This window comes from Ipomoea nil, unplaced genomic scaffold (genome assembly GCF_001879475.1).
Source record: "Ipomoea nil cultivar Tokyo-kokei standard unplaced genomic scaffold, Asagao_1.1 scaffold0642, whole genome shotgun sequence".
Taxonomy (NCBI): Eukaryota; Viridiplantae; Streptophyta; class Magnoliopsida; order Solanales; family Convolvulaceae; genus Ipomoea; species Ipomoea nil.
In genome coordinates this window covers 2,501,929-2,511,266 of record NW_017617070.1, presented here as the reverse complement: position 1 = coordinate 2,511,266, position 9,338 = coordinate 2,501,929, and the positions used below count along the sequence as shown (strand labels likewise).

Genomic DNA, 9,338 nt, shown 5'->3' with positions numbered 1-9,338 from the left:
CGCATGTCCCAAACATTCTTTTCATATTTTTGTCCACAAAAATGGCCAGTCACATTTTTGAGAAATACATGCTTCTTTCTTCACATTTCAATCATTTTCCCGTCAAAACAATGTTGGAGGGTAGAAACATAGGTTTCGAGACTTGACACGTCCAATTATTCCAGTAGTCTTACCGTTCGAGATCAGCAGACTCGACGCATCGAGAATTTCTAGTAGCGACCCGAAAAATTGTCGCCGAAGACTCGACGCGTCGAGATATTCCAGTGAGGTTCAAGATGTTGGGAAAATTTAATGCCCACCAAAAACATTTCCCAAGTACGTTATGGACTGAATTGGGTATTACACATTGGCATAATATAAACTTCAGAAAGTCAAGAGGCCAATCAATTACTCCGTATAAGGTATAACATAATGAACAAGAGATCAACTTGGCACTTTTGACCCATCAAAACTTGTCATTTATCTGGAAAACTTAATATTTAAATGCATAGCATAGCTAATCAATTTGGGTAAATCTCAAAGTACAGCAACATAAATGAATAGTAGAATTGAAGAAAGGGTAGTTTGGGTTCACAAGCAAAAACACTAACATCCAAAAACATAAACCTAGGAATCCAGTGTTCTACACACATTACAAATGATAAGAGTATCAAACTACAAGTCTATACTACAACCAACCTAGGATCAGTAAAGTAACTGCATATATACACATCATGCAAACCCTACTTTCCACTCCAAATCTTGAACTAACGTTATGAGGTTAGTCCTAGGAGGATAAAGCCACAGTCAACATTTCTGTTTTGTTACATTTTATCTGGAAAGAGAAACAAAGAGAGTCAATAGAATGTGGAAAAACAGTAGTGACTCAACCATAATGTATTATGACTTACCTTTTGTAGAGACCAACGATGTCATCAGAAAACCGTGCTGTTTCCAGAAATTCATTGCCACATTGTTTCGGATCCAACTTCTCCATTTCATAATCCTCAAGACCATAATATTGGTTCCACTCGAACCACATCTTTGATATAGATTCCTTTCTGAAACAGGTTGTATGGTCTTCCTCTTCTGGTGTACTAGACGCCACCAATCTGTAGGTGTATACTTTCTTCTCCTGACCAGGCCGGAATGCACGTCCTATTGCTTGGCGAGTTACCGAAGGGTTCAAGTGTACATCCAATATGATAATACGGGATGCCCCCACAAGTGATATTCCCTCACCACAGGCTTTGATGGAACCGAAGAAAGCACGTGCATCTGCTGATGTGTTGAACCGCTCCATTGAAGATTCCCTCACTTCATTATCCGAATCTCTAGTAATCATGAAAATTTCCTTTCCAATACAATAACCCTTAAACTTTATGGTCAATTGCTCCAAGAACTTCAAAGGCAATAGGTACTGACTAAATACAAGGAGTTTTTCCCTGTGTGATTCGCACAATGCCAGAAGATTTAGAAAGAACTTCGCTTTCACACCCTCTCGTACCTCCAAATTATCTAAAATCATATCAATTTTCTCTTCATCAATCCTTTCTTTAACAGAGTGTTTTGAGAGACTCTTCAACAGGGGGTGCACGTATAATGCACTTCTTCAGCACTTATTTTGAATTTTCTTCGCAAGTTCTTTAACCCAGCAACTTCAATTTTCTGTTTCGGATGAAGCTTAAGGATGACTGTCAAATCCACGAGTCCTGGAAGTTCTTCCAGAAAGTCTCCCTTGTAATAGTGAAGAACTTTTCTTGTCATCTCCCTCAGATCTTGTATAACTGTAGCCTTCCTTGTTACATTCTCATCTTTCAGGAGTGTGTGCTCCACTAACTCGAAGAATTCATTATCTGAGCCTTTCTTTATTAGGTTCCTTTTGCTTGAAATTACTGCTCTGCTCAATATCCGTCTCTTGATTGCTTTAGAATCTTCCAACTTCAGAAACTTTGGACGAACAAGGTTCAAAATATTAAACACCTCTTTAACATGATTTTGGTAAAGAGTGCCAGACAGCACAACCTTACGAGGTGTCTGCACCTTTTCCGATGAAGTCAAAACATCAGTATCCTGGTTCCTTGGTGTATGACCCTCATCCAAAATGAGAATTGACGGGACTGTCAACAAAATCTCCTGGCAAGCAACAGCAGCTCTATTTGCTTCATTGTCACACACTATTACTGAGAACTGTTTGTAGCCTAGAAACAGAATACTCCTTACCCCAGCCCATTGCTTTAGAACTTCTAATTGTTGTGCTCGATTATCTGCTTTTACAGAGTAAAAATCATAAAGAGGAATATCTTCCACTTGCCACCTAAGAAATTCTTTCTTCCATGTGGCCAGGATTCCTCTCAGTAACACAACCAAAGGCCTAGCAAATGGATACTTAGCCATGAAACTTTGAAGGAAGCTTATGATCATAAAGGTCTTCCCTGATCCAGGAGCATGGGCCATTATACACCCCCCTGGGTTATCCGTCACCAAGTTTAGCAAAAAATTGAATCCCTCAACTTGGTGGGGTTTCATCAACTATTTCAAATTCATGCGACGATTTGTTGGGCTCAAACGAAGTTTCACTTGGCCCTGAATCCTTGGTTGTTCGACCTTCATACCGATAAGTTCTTGCATTCTTTGCACTCTAAATGAAGACAAAAAGCACTTCAATTAAAGAAATCTAAGTTTTAAAAGGGAAACAAATCTATAAAATCTAATCCTCCGTTACTTACACCAAAGGATTAAATTGAGTAAATTTTATATAGTCGATGGACCATTTTGGGTGAATTGATAGTCGAGTACCAATTTGAGAATTACTGCATATCGATGAAACATTTTGGGTATTATCGCGGCAAAATATATGGAAAAAGGTCCAAAAGGAAAGGATAGATGGACTAGATAAGACCACACCTTTGAATACGGGTAGTCGATGATGCTTTGGATGTTTTTCGTTATTTCTCCTCCACAAATGCGACATACATAGCCACTATCATCTCTTAAGATGACAGAATGCTCACACTCTTCATCTTTTGTTTTTTGGTGGGGACACTCTTCATCTTTATCTTCAGATTTGTCATTGTTAGAAGGAGCATCCGCAGTAACATCCTATTTGACATTAGGAAACTTCAATCTAACAGCACAGGAATAAACCAGTGTATAAGTTTATTCTAGCATGCAACACAAACACACAAAAAGGAACGTAAAGTGAGACACAAAAATACAAGATAGAGAAATGAAAAGGTCATCATGAGAAATGCATGTGATATACAATTATATAGAAGTACTGTGCCTAAAAATCTCAAATCAAGAACTACTCAAAAGATAATAAATGCAGATTATAGGGGAAAAAGACAAAAAAGAAGACTTTCTGGTGTAGTTGAGTAAAGAATAAAACAACTGTACCTTAATCAATTCTCTAGAAAATGACAGCTCATTCCATAAATCATCCAAGCCATCAAAATTAGCATCATTTCCATCTTCTGTTTCTGAATCATCCTCCACACCAACATACACACCTTTGTCTTTAATTTTTTCAGTTTCAAAAGCAAGATTTGCACTTCCTCTAGGTGTTTTGGTTCCAGGTGAATCCTGCACCTATGTCAGGTAATTATCGCAAACACATAAGAAGAGGGTACACACACATGTATTCACATGATATAGAGAAAGCAATTGAATTGGATAATCCAAAATAAATAAAACTGGTGCAAGAGCCTTTGCACACACATATCCTAATGAGCCACTATTCTTCATAAGCTTATATTTTTCCCAAAAATCAAATACAAAAGATTAAAGGGCTTTCAGCTTTGTTCTGTTATCCGCCACAAGAAGACTTGCATAGATTAATATACATTGAATATACTTACCAAATGTTCTTTCGAATAAGAGCCTTCGACAGTATTAATGGAGAGGATTCCCTGGAAAGTACAATTAGGCTTTTTGTCGTCTTCATCATCTGAATCAAGGATGAGAAGAGGGCCAGCTGATGGGACAAGCTGTGCAGGAGGAACAAAGCGAGCAACTGGAACATTTCTTGCAACATGCTCATCCTCCAAATCAATTACAGTAGTTGCAGACCGGTCTCCCTTATACTCTGTGGTGTGGTTCTTTTCCAACTCTAAGAATTTATAGGGAAGTGTAAGATCCCTTGCATAGCATGAATCTATGCAATGTCTGCTTTGAGCCATAAGCTCCTCAATTTCTTTTGTCACGCTCCCATACTTTCCACATTCCAACCTTTCCCTTAAATTGGACAAAGAATAGGGATCAGAATAGTCCAAAATTCCTGAAGAGCATTTTAGGAGTGCCTCTTCAAGTTCCTCGTGCCAACATAAATAAGCTATTTGGTTAATTGGAGCTTCATTGGTTTTCATCCTTTTCCTTCGATTGGGAAAAGAATCTGTTTCATGAATGAAATAATAAATGTGTGATGAGATTTGGAAATAAAATCAAAATTTAAACTCTATTTGAGAACACATTTATTCTTCAACTGTGTTGTTACCATACAAATGTAGCAGGCTAAAGTAAGCAATATCAGATTCAATGTCAAGCCCTCGTTGTTAATACATAGTGATGTGTATAGGGAGTAAGGGAACAAAATCAGAAAAGGAAACAACATCTAAATAAGTAGAAGAAAGAGAGGATCACACTAAATGGCATACATTCAGTAGCTCAACTGTTTCAGAAAGTCTAAAAAGCAATCGCCATTAACATTTGAACAAAGATTACTTCCTAATGATTTTCATTTGTTTTATGTATTCAAGAGTTGTACCCCACTCAAACAGAAATAATGAACTCAAAAAATCCCAAATAACGAAAACAAATATCCAAAAACAATAAACAAAACGAAGACATGCCCAATGCCGGAAACCTTGCTGCAAATGGGGTATGATAAATGGTCCCGAAGCCTTACGAACCTGAAGCTCCCATGATCACTACAAATTCACCAGAAAGCTACTGAGATTAATGAAATTAGGGCTATGAAAATCTACACGAAACACACACTTCTTTGTTTCTTCTGCAGATTTTTTTAATATCGATAATAGCATATAACTTTGAAACAAAAACTAACATCATTTACACAATTGTTACCGAGTAAATAAAACTAACATCATTTACACAATTGTTACCGAGTAATTAAAACCCTAACTTCCAGAAAAGGAAATCTGTGCATGGTTTGTACTTGTAGGCATGTAAGTAGAGGAAGAGACTGAGAAAAGAGGAACATGGACGGTGGGTTGACTGCATAAATACTGGATGGCTCAATGGGCTGTGCCGCGCCACACTGCCACCATGATATTCTGAAGTATGCAGAGTAATATATTATTTTTAAGAGTAAAAATAGAAATAGTCAGGGTGTTTGGGTTATATTATGGGAATATATTACTGAGTATTACATTGTGATGTGGCATGAGAAGTGATTGTATTATATTTTCTAAACTCGATTACAATGAGATCAGATGATGTGAATATATACAATAGAGAGTCATATTGTGATAAGAATAAGAAGTAGAGAGTCACATTGTGATAAGGATAAGAAGTAGAGAGTCACAATGTGATAATGATAAGAAGTTCTAAACAGACTCAGATACATAGAGTCCTAATACTCCCCCTTAAGCACAGTGTATACTAGTAACCTGTAGCTTGTCCCTTAGGGAAGAAAAACTAGGTCCAGCCAAAGCTTTAGTGAAGATATCAGCAAGTTGATCCTTTGTGGAGATGAAGTTGACTTGAATATCGCCCGAAGCTACTCGATCACGAACAAAATAATAATCAATCTCCACATGCTTTGTGCGCGCATGAAAGATTGGGTTGGCGCTCATATATGTAGCTCATAAATTATCACACCATAATTTTGGAATGGAAATACCCGGAATTTGTATCTCACGCAGTAATGACATAATCTATAGAACTTCAGCACAAACATCTGCAAGAGCTTTGTATTCAGCCTTAGTGGATGACCTAGCAACAGTTCTCTGTTTCTTGCAAACCCAGGATATAAGATTACTTCCCAAGAAAACAGCAAAACCACTCGTGGATTTTCGATCCTCAGGACAACCAGCCCAATCAGAATCAGAGAAGGCATGAATGTCTCTAGATGAGCATCGTCGTATGCGCAAACCATGATCAATTGTTCCCTTAACATACCCGAGTACCCGTTTGAGCTGCTCCCAGTGTGACATGGTGGGAGCATGCATATGTTGGCATAACTGATTAACTGCAAAGGATAGGTCAGGTCGTGTGACAGTGAGATATTGCAGTCCTCCAGCTAGACTCCTGTACTGTGTGGGATCATCATATAGATCTGAATTGAAGGGGACAATTTTCGAGATAGAGATAGGTGTAGAAAGGGGTTTGCATTCAGAAATTCCAGCCCGTTTTAAAATATCATTCATATACCGTTGTTGAGATAAAATAATCGCATTGTCACTCTTAACTGTTTCAATACCCAGAAAGAAATTTGGTTCACCAAGATCTCTGATTTTGAATGTAGCAGACAATTTAGACAAGAGCTGAGATATAATACCTTGATCACTTCCCATTACAAGAATGTCATCCACGTACACCAATAGATAAACCAAAGCAAAGTCTTTAGAGTAATAGAACAGAGAGACATCTGTCTTGGATGCTTGAAAGCCAACTGATAGTAAGAACGTATGTAGTCAATTAAACCAGGCTCTGGGAGCTTGTTTTAACACATGCAGAGATCTTTTTAACAAACAAACATGATTCGGGAAGTTAGCATCAATATAACCAGAGGGTTGCTTTATATAAACTGTTTCAGCCAGATTACCATTCAGAAAAGCATTATGAACATCTAGTTGTTTGATAGACCACCCAGATGATAAAGCTAGAGATAGAAGGAGTCTTACAGTCGTAGGCTTTACCACTGGACTAAATGTGTCAAAGAAGTCATAGCTTGGAACCTGATTAAAACCTTTCACAACCAGTTTGTCTTTATGCCTTTCAATAGCACCATCAGCCTTTCTCTTCGTACGAAATACCCATTTACAGCCAATAATATTCATACCTGCAGTGGGTGGAACTAGAGACCATGTGTGGTTATGCAGGAGAGCATTGAATTCTTGGTCCATGGCTTCACGCCACTCAGGATATTTGACAGCTTGATAGTGACATGTGGGTTCCGTGGGATGCACCTGAGCTGCTAGAGCAAAAAGAGGAGCATCTGCGTTGCTGCGAGTAGCCATAGAGTGAGTACGGACATTGGGCCTAGTGGACCGCCCACGTGGACGGCCTCGCTGGCGAGCAACGGGCTCCACCGGATCACCCGACGAGGCAGCCTGTCCGGGATCCACGGCTGGTTCGAATGAAGCTGGTAGCGGCGGTTCTGGCGGCTCATCATTGGACACGGCAGGAATAGGTGTGCTATGACATAGAACAAATTCCACCCAAGGTCCAGAAAACGGAGTAGATAGATCCTGCAAAGAAATTTTAGTAGCAAAGGGGAAAACTTCTTCATCAAATCTGACATGCCTGCATGTATAAATCTTATTCGTATGTAAGTCTATGCATCTGTACCCCCTAAAGGACTCAGGATAACCTAGGAAGACACATGAAGAAGACCTGTATGACATCTTATGACGATTATATGGTCGAAGATGAGGGTAGCATAAACACCAAAAGACACGAAGAAAAAGATAGGAAGGAGGGGATTTATGTAACAGGAGATGAGGACTGGAGTTATTTAATACAGAAGATGACATTCTGTTAATTAAATAGACAGCAGTCTCAAAGGCAAAATCCCAAAATTTCAAAGGAACAGAGGCATGAGCTAGAAGAGCCAGACTAGTTTCAACAATGTGATGATGTTTTCGTTCAACACGACCATTCTGTTCATGTGTATAGGCACATGATTGTCTATGTTGAATTCCTAATTGAACAAGCGAAGAATGCAACTTTTTGTACTCAGCACCTAAATCAGACTGAATGGCCTTTATTTTGCAATTAAAGGACCGTTCAACAAGAGTACGGAATTTATCAAAGATGACATAAAGATCAGACTTTAATTTCATAGGGAAGAACCATGTATAACGGGAATAGTCATCCACAAAGATCACAAAATAACGGAAGCCAGAAGTAGATAAAGTGGGCGCAGGACCCCAAATGTTTGTGTAAATATGATCTAGGACTTGAGAACTAGAGGAAGCAACACGAGGGATGGGAAAACGGGCAGATTTGTCTAATTGACACGCATTGCATAAAGAATTATGACAACGAATATTATCACGAGACCCACTAACCAAACAAGAACGAAGTATATGGCTAAGAACATGGTTATGAGGATGACCCAGACGGTTGTACCAAGTGGAAGTCGAGGCACGAGCGGAAAAAAACGCTGACAGAGACGAACTAGGTAATAAAAGTGTGTATAGTCCCCCCGAACTATTGCCCCGAAGAAGTATTTCCTTGGTATTGATATCCTTCACAACAAAAAAGGAGGGGTGAAACTCAAAAAAGACTTTATATCGGATGCAAACTTCTGAACAGATAATAAAGAATTAGACAAACGTGGAACGTGAAGTATATCAGACAATGTAAATGATCTAGAAGGGGTATTAAAAGAGGCACGGCCAACATGACTAATAGATAAACCCATACCTTCACCGACACGTAAAGTGTCATTACCAGTGTACTTCTCCGATGTAGAAAGGGCAGCGATGTTTGGAGTTGCATGATTTGTGGCTCCAGTGTCCGGAACCCAAGTATGAGAATTTGACGAGGTTTTAGCAACTGAACCTGGTAGGGAATATCCCGACCGACATAATTTTACCCCGGTTGGTGTGCCTTTGTTTTTGTCTTCTTGTCTTTGCAGGTAACAGGTCGGGCTTCTTGTGAAGAACTCGGTCGGGTTCCGACCGGGAGTTGCCCGAGCGGGAGTGTCGACCACCGAGTGGTAGCCCTTTGGCGAGAGAGCTGACAAGAGACACGTGGTGGCTCCACGCGTTGACATGCAGGGCACCCGGGACGGCGACACGTGGTGGCTACGTGGGAAGCATGCCGAACGGCCGGATTCGTGTCTCCGGCGCCGCCGCGATAAATACCCGCGATAGCTACAGGGTGAGGGACTTTTGGACGATCAATAGGTTGTTGTTAGAGAATCCCGACCGCAGTCAGTCGGTACGCAGAGCAACCAAGTAGATTGTACTTAGGGCCTTCACCGTGATCAATAAAGATATTTACTTGCTTTAATTGGTCTCGTGATTATTTAATTACTGCGTACGTGGCAATTAACAGTATCATTTTGGCGCCATCTGTGGGGACCCGTACAAGAAAGCTATTGTCTTGACGAGCACCCGATCACTCATTCACCATGTATCCGTGGGCACAAAACCTCTTTGCCGACG

At 39.8% G+C, this 9,338-nt stretch overlaps 1 pseudogene; it reads right to left on the bottom strand.

Annotated features, from left to right (window-relative positions):
* Positions 1-886: 886 nt before the first annotated feature.
* On the bottom strand, positions 887-4,879 carry LOC109174627 (annotated as a pseudogene).
* Positions 4,880-9,338: the final 4,459 nt, after the last annotated feature.